Source organism: Pseudopipra pipra, unplaced genomic scaffold (genome assembly GCF_036250125.1).
Source record: "Pseudopipra pipra isolate bDixPip1 unplaced genomic scaffold, bDixPip1.hap1 HAP1_SCAFFOLD_290, whole genome shotgun sequence".
Lineage (NCBI taxonomy): Eukaryota > Metazoa > Chordata > Aves > Passeriformes > Pipridae > Pseudopipra > Pseudopipra pipra.
Window position 1 is genome coordinate 12,025 of NW_026990769.1, and position 12,424 is coordinate 24,448.

A 12,424-nucleotide genomic window follows, 5' to 3' on the forward strand; every position below is an offset into this window, starting at 1 on the left:
GGGAGGGCAAACAAAGGCCAAGGTGTGCAGTGACCCCCCTGAGAAGGGACTTTGAGTTAATGGCATCCCTGCAAGTGAACTGTGTGGGCTGTTCCCCCTGTAGGGCAGGTGACAGTCCCAGCTACAGTGATGGGAGAAATGGTTAAAAGAGAGCCCAAAAAGCTGGAAATCCTCCTGGAGGCTCTTGGCAAACAGAGTTTCCTGCATTCCTCCTGCAAGAAGGATAGTGATAGCTTTTGAGTGCTGGTAGATGCTTTTAATAGATAGCCTTGAGTGTGTCCTTGTTGCACCAGTAGGCCTTGCCAAAGTCCCAGTATTCCAGGAGATATGCCTATTGAAGTTTAAAATGATCTCCATAATCCTTTGTTGTCTTGAGGCTCTCCCCTGCAGGAACTCCAGGAACTCCTGGTGCCGCCTGGGCCGATGGATTGGACGCCCCAGCCCCTCCGTTCCTGCCCAGCCACTGGGTCCGTGTCCAGTGGTGGCACTGCCAGCCCTGCAGGTGAAGTGGGAAGGGCCTTTCCAGGTCTTGTGGATCACATTTATAGCAGTTGACATTGCAGAAAAAGGATGTTGGGTCTCTTCTTGAGTTCAGAAAGCTCCTTTTGGTTGGTGAGCAGGACAAAGTGGATCCTTCAGAGTTCCCATCCGTGTTTGTGTCTCAGCCTGTGTTAGGATTCAGGGCTGTAGCTGTTGTTGTCACTGAGGAGTCAAACTCTGCTTTAAATAATGAGACATTGGCCTGATGGCCAAGTGTCAAGAATAAAGGGGGAATGATATCTGAGTGTTGAGATGTAACAAGGGCTGATCCTTTTTGCAGTGGGATGTAGCCTGGAAAGTGCACAGAGCTGAGCCAAGGGATTGAAAGGGACCAAGCAAGGGAGGTGAAGAAAGAAGGAAGAAGGAAGTGAGGCAGCAGGCAAGCAGCAGCAAGTTGCTGTGTAAGCAGGTGAGTTGTGTTGAGGTTCCTAAGGCAGGCACTGAGGACTTTGAGGGCTCCAGACAGAGCAGACCTGGGAAGGCCCTCGGTGAAGCCCTTTGGAAACCTTGTAAGGGTAGGTGTGTATGGTGATAAGTGTTGGAAAATGTCCTGAGTAGGGATTAGGAATGCAGGGAAGGAAAATGAATCCTCCTGTAATGCTGCCATGTCAGCTGCAGTGGAGATACCTGTGTGTGCCCTTTGGGAGCTTATTGCCAAAGGGACTCCTGGCAGGCTGGAATGATTCAAGAGCATGGGAATAAAAGATTGCCTGGCTTCTAAAACTCATCCATTGAGTCTCAGAGGTTCTTGTATGAAATTTTAGGTAACACCTGAACTTTTGTGTGTACTTCTGAGTTCAGCTGGAAAGAGATTGTCCAGGGAAGAGGAATCTTGCTCAGTGCAAGAAGTTGCCCTTGATGAACTTCCCATCTGAGCTGATGCCCTTGGCAGGAGAAGTGCTAAGCAAGGAGGCTCTTTGCTCCTAGGCAGGAAGAAAGGTCAGTGCCCTTCCTCCCCAAGGCCCAGCCCAGCAGGGCTGGCAGGAGCTGCTGGTGTGGCTGCTCTTTGGGTTCTCAGCTGTGGCTGTGGGGTGGTGACATCGTGTTCCTGCCTGTGCTCCAGGGCAGCCAAAAGCCCCAGCCCAGCCCCTGGGCCTTTCTGGGAGCCTGAGCTATTGTAGTACTGGGGATGGGGGTTTGGGTTTTTGTTTCCCTAAAAGTAGAACCATTGGGGGGGATCTCTTATCTCACAGTTGTTGTTGTTTTGATATCTTAATTAATTACAACTTGAGAAGAAAACCTTGTGTAACTTAGGAACTGACTTGCACTGGTTACACTGAAAGTGCCAAGGAGTTGTAGTGTCCACTAGATTGTTTGTATTGAAGCAGTTTGGTGTTTACAAAGGGATAATAACTCCTGTCAGCAGCAAGGTCCTGACTGAAGTGGCAGCTGCAGTTGTTCCTGTGGTGTGGGCCAGTGGAATTCCAAGAAAATGGACAAGGACAGAAGCTGTAAGAATTACCCCTAAGCCAGAGTCTCTCCTGGTAAGGCAAACCCAGTATCCTTTAAAATTAGGAAGCCAAGCTGGATTGGTTTTATTAACAGCTAAATTTGCTGATCATGGTTTGATAGTAGAATGTGAATGGAAGGACCTGTAAAGAAAGGAAAAGGGAAAGATGATGGATTGCTGGGAGCAGGGGCTGGCAGACAGTGGGATGGATGTTTGGTTGTGTTTGGGAACGAGCAGCTTGACCTGCCCAGGGTTGTCTGTGCTGGGGGTGGGTTTGGGTCCTGTGTGGCCACAGGTCTGTGCAGCAGCTGGAGCCTGGGCAGGTCTGGGGGCTGTGGTGTGCCAGGCTGCTGAGTTTGTTTTGCCTGTTTCCTTGGAGTGTCCCAGTGTCCCTGCTTGGCTGTTTGTTGCCCTGCAGGCAGAAGAGCCCAGGCCTGAGCTGGCTGAGTGTTGGTGTGAGCCAGAGTGGGTGTCCCTGCCCTGGGGCCAGTCCCCAGAGCTGCCTTTGGCATCCCCTGCTGAAGGGTGGGAGCTGCCCAGAGCCAGCAGCATCCAGCTGGAGGATCCAGGAGGATGCAGCTCTGCTTTGCTGGGAGGTAAGAGGTGGGGTGCAGGAGCTGGCAGGGGTGTTTTGCAGGCAGAGGGAGGGCAGGAGCAGGAGAATTGCAGGTGCAGCAGCTGGGTCAGTGCTGGATGGAGTCGGGGCTGGGAAAGGGCCCTGAGTGTCAGGGCAGGGGAGAGCCCAGGGTGGCCCTGGGAGCCCTGGGGCTGTGAACAAGTGCAGTGGGCAAAGGAATGGGCACTGGAGAGCTGGGCAAACAGCTGGAGGAGTTGCAAGGGGAACCAGGAGACTGGAATGCAGGAGCAGCAGCTCCCTGTGTGTGTGTAGAACCAACTGTACTGCAGCCCCAAGGGAGGTGGGAAATGAACCTCAGGAGGCTGGGAACGAGTCCCACACACTGGTTAAAGTGGGATGGAGTCTTGCCAAGTGTCTGAAAAGCTTTTCTTCAGTGTTGCTTTATCAATTGAAAACTGGAGTGATTGTCGAGGTGTTGGCAGTTGTTTTCCTGTGTTTTTGGTGAGGTGTTGACTCAGTACCTTTCTTGGAGCTGCTGTTGGATGAAGAGGTGCCCCCAGTTGACCTGTAAGGTCCTGGTTGTCTTCCCGGCTTCTCCCAGCTTGTCCAGGAGATGGAATTCCAGTGCTACAGTCCAGATGGGTCGTGGTGCTCCCAAAAGGACCCTTTGTGCCTTCAGGGCAGGTTCTGGTGCCACTGGAGCTGCTGGGAGAAGCATAGGGTTGGCAGTGAGAGGCCTGGAATGATGTTGCTGTGGCACAGAAGAAATGAGCAGTGGTGGTACAATTGGCTATTTTGTCTTGAATGTAATGGTAAGAGCTCCAGGAGTGCAAGGTGTGTGTTCCAGTCCCCAGCATTTGGTTTGCACCTGTCCTGGTCAGACACAGGTCCAACTTCCTCAGTCCTTAACCCAGTAGAGGGCGAATTAAGGACTGGCAGTGTTAAGGTGATTGGTGTGACAGGGGTTAAACTGGGAAAACATTGGGGAATTCCTCGGTTGGTCCATTTGCCAAACTCACCCAAACCTCTGCTAGGAAGAGATGGACTGGAAAAGTTGAGGCAGAAATGAAATGGAAAACTGGGGTTGTTGAAACTGTAATTGCTGGAACTAAATGTGTCCAAGCAGCAGCTCTTGTTGTGCAGGGAATAACTCCTGTCAGCAGCAAGGTCCTGACTGAAGTGGCAGCTGCAGTTGTTCCTGTGGTGTGGGCCAGTGGAATTGCAGGAGAGTGGAAGAGGGCAGAACCTGTAGGTATTACCCCTGATGTGGGATCTCTCCTGGTAAGGCAAAGCCAGTACCCTTTAAAATCACAATGCCAGACTGGATGGTTGCAGTAACAGCTAAATTGGCTCATCCTGGTTTGCTTGTAGGATGTGAATGCAAGAATCTGCCAAGAAAACCAATGTCCAAGATGATTGATGAGTGCAGGACCTGAGAGAACCACCTTGAATGACAACCTTAGGTTTAAAAGATGGGTGTTGCTTTTGAAGGAGAAAATCTGGAAAGCAGGAAGGAAGAAAAGAAGCCCCATGACTCCTCCCTGAGCCCCAGACAGCCCATGAACTACCTTCCTGGGAATGGTAGGACGGGGTGGACTCTGGATTGCTCCCTCTGGATGTGTGGTAAGACTTTTATACCAGCTTTTAAGAACAGCCTGTAAGCATTTGCTGCCTTGGCTAGATGGTGCAAGGGCAGCCTTTAAGCAGCTGAAGCATTCCCTGAGGAGAGCTCTGGGTCTGCCAGATGTCTCAGAAGTGTTGGAAGCATCTTTGGTGGGGAGGGCAAACAAAGGCCAAGGTGTGCAGTGACCCCCCTGAGAAGGGACTTTGAGTTAATGGCATCCCTGCAAGTGAACTTTGTGGGCTGTTCCCCCTGTAGGGCAGGTGATAGTCCGTGCTATAGTGATGGGAAAAATGGTTAAAAGAGAACCCAAAAACCTGTAAATCGTCCAGGAGGCTCTTGGCAAAGAGATTTTCCTGAGTTCCCCCTGCAAGACGGATAGTGATAGTTTTGAGTGCTGGTAGATCCTTTGAATAGATAGCCTTGAGTGTGTCCTTGTTGCACCAGTAGGCCTTGTCAAAGTCCCCATATTCCAGGAGATATACCTATTAAAGTTAAAAATGATCCTTTTCCTAATCCTTTGTTGTCTTGAGGCTCTTCCCTGCAGGAACTCCAGGAACTCCTGGTGCCGCCTGGGCCGATGGATTGGACGCCCCAGCCCCTCCGTTCCTGCCCAGCCACTGGGTCCGTGTCCAGTGGTGGCACTGCCAGCCCTGCAGGTGAAGTGGGAGGGCCTTTCCAGGTCTTGTGGATCACATTTATAGCAGTTGACATTGCAGAAAAAGGATGTTGGGTCTCTTCTTCTTGAGTTCAGAAAGCTCCTTTTGATTGGTGAGCAGGACAAAGTGGATCCTTCAGAGTTCCCATCCGTGTTTGTGTCTCAGCCTGTGTTAGGATTCAGGGCTGTAGCTGTTGTTGTCACTGAGGAGTCGAACTGTGCTTTAAATAAGGAGACACTGGCCTGATGGCCCAGTGTCAAGAATAAAGGGGGAATGATATCTGAGTGTTGAGATGTAACAAGGGCTGATCCTTTTTGCAGTGGGATGTAGCCTGGAAACTGCAGAGAGCTGAGCCAAGGGATTGAAAGGGGCCAAGCAAGGGAGGTGAAGAAAGAAGGGAAGTGAGGCAGCAGGCAAGCAGCAGCAAGTTGCAGTGTAAGCAGGTGAGTTGTGTTGAGGTTCCTAAGGCAGGCACTGAGGACTTTGAGGGCTCCAGACAGAGCAGACCTGGGAAGACCCTCGGTGAAGCCCCTTGGAAACCTTCTAAGAGTAGGTGTGTATGGTAATGAGTGTTGGAAAATGTCCTGACTGTGGAACAGGAATGCAGGGAAGGAAAATGAATCCTCCTGTATTGCTGCCATGTCAGCTGCAGTGGAGATACCTGTGTGTGCAATTTGGGAGCTGATTGACAGGGCACCCGTGGGGCTGGGATGATGGCAGGGTGTTGTAAGCAAGGAATGCCTGGCTTCTAAAACTCACCAGCTGAGTCTTAGAGGCTTTTTTGAAGAGTTGATTTCAGGCAGGAAAATTGGCCGCCAGGAGGGACTCTGTGCCTGCTCTCCCGTGGCTCCAAGGGATCTCTGGCCCTTCACGCCGGCACCGAGATTTTCTCGGGAAGGGCCTCAGATCCCCGGACCAGTCTGGGACACAGGCAAGATCCCCCTGCCTTTAGAAATGAGGCCTTCTTGTGGCTTCCTGCCCATACCCGTTGGTGGGTTCCAAAGAAGGCCTCTTGAAATGCCTTTTGGGCTGTCCATTGAAGCCTTGGGACCAAATTGGCCCCCTGGAGGGACAGTGCTGTTGGTGCCCCCGGGTTGGGGCACCCCGAGGACTCCAGCGCGCACCGAAAGGATTATTCGGGGAGATCCTCGGGGTGCCCGGCCCTGGGGAGCTCAAAGCAAGGTCCCTGCCATGGATTCAGGCATTCCTGAGAGTATCCCAGGGGTACCTGTCCCTGCTAGACATGGAGCTCTCTAATGGACTGTAATTGTGTTCTAAAAGTGGTGCTCCAAGTGCCAAAGCAGTGTGGGATTGGGATTAAGAAATGAGCAGTGAGGGTCCAATTGGCTGTTTTCTCTGGAATGTAATGGTAAGAGCTGCAGGAGTGCCAGGTGTGTGTTCCAGTCCCCAGCATTTGGTTTGCACATGTCCTGGTCAGACACAGGTCCAACTTCCTCAGTCCTTAACCCAATAGAGGGAGAATTAAGGACTGGCAGTGTTAAGGTGATTGGTGTGACAGGGGTGAAACTGGGAAAACATTGGGGAATTCCTCAGTTTGTCTATTGCCCAAACTCACCCAAACTTGTGCTAGGAAGAGATGGACTGGAAAAGTTGAGGCAGAAATGAAATGGAAAACTGGGGATGTTAAAACTGTAATTGCATCCAAGCAGCAGCTCTTGTTGTGCAGGGAATAACTCCTGTCAGCAGCAAGGTCCTGACTGAAGTGGCAGCTGCAGTTGTTCCTGTGGTGTGGGCCAGTGGAACTGCAGGAGAGTGGAAGAGGGCAGAACCTGTAGGTATTACCCCTGATGTGGGATCTCTCCTGGTAAGGCAAACCCAGTACCCTTTAAAATCAGAATGCCAGCTTGGATTGGTTGCAGTAACAGCTAAATTGGCTCATCCTGGTTTGCTTGTAGGATGTGAATGCAAGAACCTGCCAAGAAAACCAATGTCCAAGATGATTGATGAGTGCAGGACCTGAGAGAACCCCCTTCAATGACAACCTGAAGCAGTTTCCAGTGTTGGATTTAAAAGATGGCCTTTGCTGCATCTACTTGAGCAAGGAAAGCCAAGAAACCTTTGCTTTGGCAGGAGAAAATCTGGAAAGCAGGAAGGAAGAAAAGAAGCCCCCTGACTCCTCCTGAGCCCCAGACAGCCCATGAACTGCCTTGCTGGGAATGGTAGGACAGGATGGACTCTGGATTGCTCCCTCTGGATGTGTGGTAAGACTGTTCTGCCAACTTTTCCAACAGCCTGTAAGCATTTGCTGCCTTGGCTAGATGGTGCAAGGGCAGCCTTTAAGCAGCTGAAGCATTCCCTGAGGAGAGCTCTGGGTCTGCCAGATGTCTCAGAAGTGTTGGAAGCATCTTTGGTGGGGAGGGCAAACAAAGGCCAAGGTGTGCAGTGACCCCCCTGAGAAGGGACTTTGAGTTAATGGCATCCCTGCGAGTGAACTGTGTGGGCTGTTCCCCCTGTAGGGCAGGTGACAGTCCCAGCTACAGTGATGGGAGAAATGGTTAAAAGAGAGCCCAAAAAGCTGGAAATCCTCCTGGAGGCTCTTGGCAAACAGAGTTTCCTGCATTCCCCCTGCAAGAAGGACAGTGATAGCTTTTGAGTGCTGGTAGATGCTTTTAATAGATAGCCTTGAGTGTGTCCTTGTTGCACCAGTAGGCCTTGCCAAAGTCCCAGTATTCCAGGAGATATGCCTATTGAAGTTTAAAATGATCTCCATAATCCTTTGTTGTCTTGAGGCTCTCCCCTGCAGGAACTCCAGGAACTCCTGGTGCCGCCTGGGCCGATGGATTGGACGCCCCAGCCCCTCCGTTCCTGCCCAGCCACTGGGTCCGTGTCCAGTGGTGGCACTGCCAGCCCTGCAGGTGAAGTGGGAAGGGCCTTTCCAGGTCTTGTGGGTCACATTTATAGCAGCTGAAGTTGCAGAAAAAGGACCTGGGGTCTCTTCTTCTTGAGTTCAGAAAGCTCCTTTTGATTGGTGAGCAGGACAAAGTGGATCCTTCAGAGTTCCATCCATGTTTGTGTCTCAGCCTGTGTTAGGATTCAGGGCTGTAGCTGTTGTTGTCACTGAGGAGTCAAACTCTGCTTTAAATCATGAGACACTGGCCTAATGGCCAAGTGTCAGGAAAAAAGGGGGAATGCTCTCTGAGTGTTGAGATGTAACAAGAGCTGATCCTTTTTGCAGTGGGATGTAGCCTGGAAAGTGCACAGAGATGAGCTAAGGGATTGAAAGGGACCAAGCAAGGGAGGTGAAGAAGGAAGGAAGAAGGGAAGTGAGGCAGCAGGCAAGCAGCAGCAAGTTGCAGTGTAAGCAGGTGAGTTGTGTTGAGGTTCCTAAGGCAGGCACTGAGGACTTTGAGGGCTCCAGACAGAGCAGACCTGGGAAGGCCCTCGTTGAAGCCCCTTGGAAACCTTCTAAGGGTAGGTGTGTATGGTAATAAGTGTTGGAGAATGTCCTGAATGTGGAACAGGAATGCAGGGAAGGAAAATGAACCCTCCTGTAATGCTGCCATATCAGCTTCAGTGGAGATACCTCTGTGTGCCCTTTTGGAGCTGATTGCCAGGGCACCTGGTGGGCTGGAATGATTCAAGAGCATGGGAATAAAAGATTGCCTGGCTTCTGAAACTCACCAGTTGTGTCTCAGAGGTTCTTGTATGAAATTTTAGGTAACACCTGAACTTCTAGTGTGTACTTCTGAGTTCCGTTGGAAAGAGATTGTCCAGGGAACAAGTATCTTTCTCATTCCAAGAAGTTGCACTTGATGAACTTCCCCTCTGAGCTGATGCCCTTGGCAGGAGAAGTGCTCAGCAAGGAGGCTCTTTGCTCCTAGGCAGGAAGAAAGGCCAGTGCCCTTCCTCCCCAAGGCCCAGCCCAGCAGGGCTGGCAGGAGCTGCTGGTGTGGCTGCTCTTTGGGTTCTCAGCTGTGGCTGTGGGGTGGTGACATCGTGTTCCTGCCTGTGCTCCAGGGCAGCCAAAAGCCCCAGCCCAGCCCCTGGGCCTTTTGGGAGCCTGAGCTATTGCAGCACTGGGGATGGCTTTGGTTTCCTTCTTTCCTCAGAGTAAAAGTGTCTGGGGGAGTCTGTGATCTCCCTCGTTTTTGTATCATAACTGGAACTTGTAAAGAAGTTCACCTTGTGTAATTTACCAACTGACTTGGCAGTGCCAGGCTGTTGTAGCATGCAGGTTATTGTTTGTGTCTGAGTAGTTTGGTGTTTATTTGCCAAGGGAGGCTGTGGAATGTTATGGTATTTTTGTCCCAATATTTGGAGGCAGTTCCCTGGATTAGATGATTTCTGCGTTGCTCCCTGGTGTCTAAGTTGTGAGGTGTACTAAGAACTGGTAGTTTTTGCAGTGGGATGTACCCTAGAAACTCCATGGAGCTGAGCCAAGGGATTTAGAGGGACTAAGCAAGCGAAGTAAAGAAAGAATGAAGAAGGGAACTGAGAGAGCAGCCAAGCAGCACCAAGTTCCTCTACAACCAGGTGAGTTGTCTTGAAGTTGATAAGGTGGTCACTTAGAACATGGGGGGCTCCAGGCACAGGTGACCACCAGACACCTCTGATGGAGCCCCTCAGAGAGCTTATAAGGGTTTGTGTGTATGGAAACAGGTGTTGGGGATGTCCTGAATATGGAACAGGAATGCAGGGAAGGAAAAAGAACCCTCCTGTAGTGCTGACCCCTGCCATCAGCTGCAGTGGAGATACCTGTGTGTGCCCTTTGGGAGCTGATGGCCAGGACACCCGGTGGGCTGGGATCATGGCAGGGTGTTGTAAGCAAGCAATGCCTGGCTTCTAAAACTCACCAGTTGACTCCTAGAGGCTTCTTTGAAGAGCTGAGTTGAGGCAGCAGAATTGGCCCCCCAGGAGGGACTCTGCCTGCTCTCCCGTGGCTCCAAGGGATCTCTGGCCCTTCACGCCGGCACCGAGATTTTCTCGGGAAGGGCCTCGGATCCCCGGACCAGTCTGGGATACAGGCAAGATCCCCCTGCATTTTAGGACCAAATTGGCCCCCTGGAGGGACAGTGCTGTTGGTGCCCCCCGGGTTGGGGCACCTCGAGGACTCCAGCGCGCACCGAAAGGATTATTCGGGGAGATCCTCGGGGTGCCCGGCCCTGGGGAGCTCAAAGCAAGGTCCCTGCCATGGATTCAGGCATTCCTGAGAGTATCCCAGGGGTACCTGTCCCTGCTGGACTTGGAGCTCTCTAATGGACTGTAATTGTGTTCTAAAAGTGGTGCTCCAAGTGCCAAAGCAGTGTGGGATTGGGATTAAGAAATGAGCAGTGAGGGTCCAATTGGCTGTTTTCTCTGGAATGTAATGGTAAGAGCTGCAGGAGTGCCAGGTGTGTGTTCCAGTCCCCAGCATTTGGTTTGCACATGTCCTGGTCAGACACAGGTCCAACTTCCTCAGTCCTTAACCCAATAGAGGGAGAATTAAGGACTGGCAGTGTTAAGGTGATTGGTGTGACAGGGGTGAAACTGGGAAAACATTGGGGAATTCCTCAGTTTGTCTATTGCCCAAACTCACCCAAACTTGTGCTAGGAAGAGATGGACTGGAAAAGTTGAGGCAGAAATGAAATGGAAAACTGGGGATGTTAAAACTGTAATTGCATCCAAGCAGCAGCTCTTGTTGTGCAGGGAATAACTCCTGTCAGCAGCAAGGTCCTGACTGAAGTGGCAGCTGCAGTTGTTCCTGTGGTGTGGGCCAGTGGAACTGCAGGAGAGTGGAAGAGGGCAGAACCTGTAGGTATTACCCCTGATGTGGGATCTCTCCTGGTAAGGCAAACCCAGTACCCTTTAAAATCAGAATGCCAGCTTGGATTGGTTGCAGTAACAGCTAAATTGGCTCATCCTGGTTTGCTTGTAGGATGTGAATGCAAGAACCTGCCAAGAAAACCAATGTCCAAGATGATTGATGAGTGCAGGACCTGAGAGAACCCCCTTCAATGACAACCTGAAGCAGTTTCCAGTGTTGGATTTAAAAGATGGCCTTTGCTGCATCTACTTGAGCAAGGAAAGCCAAGAAACCTTTGCTTTGGCAGGAGAAAATCTGGAAAGCAGGAAGGAAGAAAAGAAGCCCCCTGACTCCTCCTGAGCCCCAGACAGCCCATGAACTGCCTTGCTGGGAATGGTAGGACAGGATGGACTCTGGATTGCTCCCTCTGGATGTGTGGTAAGACTGTTCTGCCAACTTTTCCAACAGCCTGTAAGCATTTGCTGCCTTGGCTAGATGGTGCAAGGGCAGCCTTTAAGCAGCTGAAGCATTCCCTGAGGAGAGCTCTGGGTCTGCCAGATGTCTCAGAAGTGTTGGAAGCATCTTTGGTGGGGAGGGCAAACAAAGGCCAAGGTGTGCAGTGACCCCCCTGAGAAGGGACTTTGAGTTAATGGCATCCCTGCGAGTGAACTGTGTGGGCTGTTCCCCCTGTAGGGCAGGTGACAGTCCCAGCTACAGTGATGGGAGAAATGGTTAAAAGAGAGCCCAAAAAGCTGGAAATCCTCCTGGAGGCTCTTGGCAAACAGAGTTTCCTGCATTCCCCCTGCAAGAAGGACAGTGATAGCTTTTGAGTGCTGGTAGATGCTTTTAATAGATAGCCTTGAGTGTGTCCTTGTTGCACCAGTAGGCCTTGCCAAAGTCCCAGTATTCCAGGAGATATGCCTATTGAAGTTTAAAATGATCTCCATAATCCTTTGTTGTCTTGAGGCTCTCCCCTGCAGGAACTCCAGGAACTCCTGGTGCCGCCTGGGCCGATGGATTGGACGCCCCAGCCCCTCCGTTCCTGCCCAGCCACTGGGTCCGTGTCCAGTGGTGGCACTGCCAGCCCTGCAGGTGAAGTGGGAAGGGCCTTTCCAGGTCTTGTGGGTCACATTTATAGCAGCTGAAGTTGCAGAAAAAGGACCTGGGGTCTCTTCTTCTTGAGTTCAGAAAGCTCCTTTTGATTGGTGAGCAGGACAAAGTGGATCCTTCAGAGTTCCATCCATGTTTGTGTCTCAGCCTGTGTTAGGATTCAGGGCTGTAGCTGTTGTTGTCACTGAGGAGTCAAACTCTGCTTTAAATCATGAGACACTGGCCTAATGGCCAAGTGTCAGGAAAAAAGGGGGAATGCTCTCTGAGTGTTGAGATGTAACAAGAGCTGATCCTTTTTGCAGTGGGATGTAGCCTGGAAAGTGCACAGAGATGAGCTAAGGGATTGAAAGGGACCAAGCAAGGGAGGTGAAGAAGGAAGGAAGAAGGGAAGTGAGGCAGCAGGCAAGCAGCAGCAAGTTGCAGTGTAAGCAGGTGAGTTGTGTTGAGGTTCCTAAGGCAGGCACTGAGGACTTTGAGGGCTCCAGACAGAGCAGACCTGGGAAGGCCCTCGTTGAAGCCCCTTGGAAACCTTCTAAGGGTAGGTGTGTATGGTAATAAGTGTTGGAGAATGTCCTGAATGTGGAACAGGAATGCAGGGAAGGAAAATGAACCCTCCTGTAATGCTGCCATATCAGCTTCAGTGGAGATACCTCTGTGTGCCCTTTTGGAGCTGATTGCCAGGGCACCTGGTGGGCTGGAATGATTCAAGAGCATAGGAATAAA

The 12,424-nt window shown here is 51.2% G+C and overlaps 2 long non-coding RNA genes across 2 annotated transcripts; both read left to right on the forward strand.

The window, feature by feature from the left end:
* The first annotated feature begins 523 nt into the window (after positions 1–523).
* LOC135408272 (uncharacterized) lies at positions 524–11,247 on the forward strand. The gene is made up of 4 exons (XR_010427448.1): positions 524–949; positions 9,212–9,341; positions 10,495–10,599; positions 10,724–11,247. It is a non-coding gene; the product is annotated as an uncharacterized LOC135408272 (long non-coding RNA).
* LOC135408273 (uncharacterized) lies at positions 1,889–4,480 on the forward strand. The gene is made up of 4 exons (XR_010427449.1): positions 1,889–2,024; positions 2,409–2,586; positions 3,169–3,815; positions 3,939–4,480. It is a non-coding gene; the product is annotated as an uncharacterized LOC135408273 (long non-coding RNA).
* Positions 11,248–12,424: the final 1,177 nt, after the last annotated feature.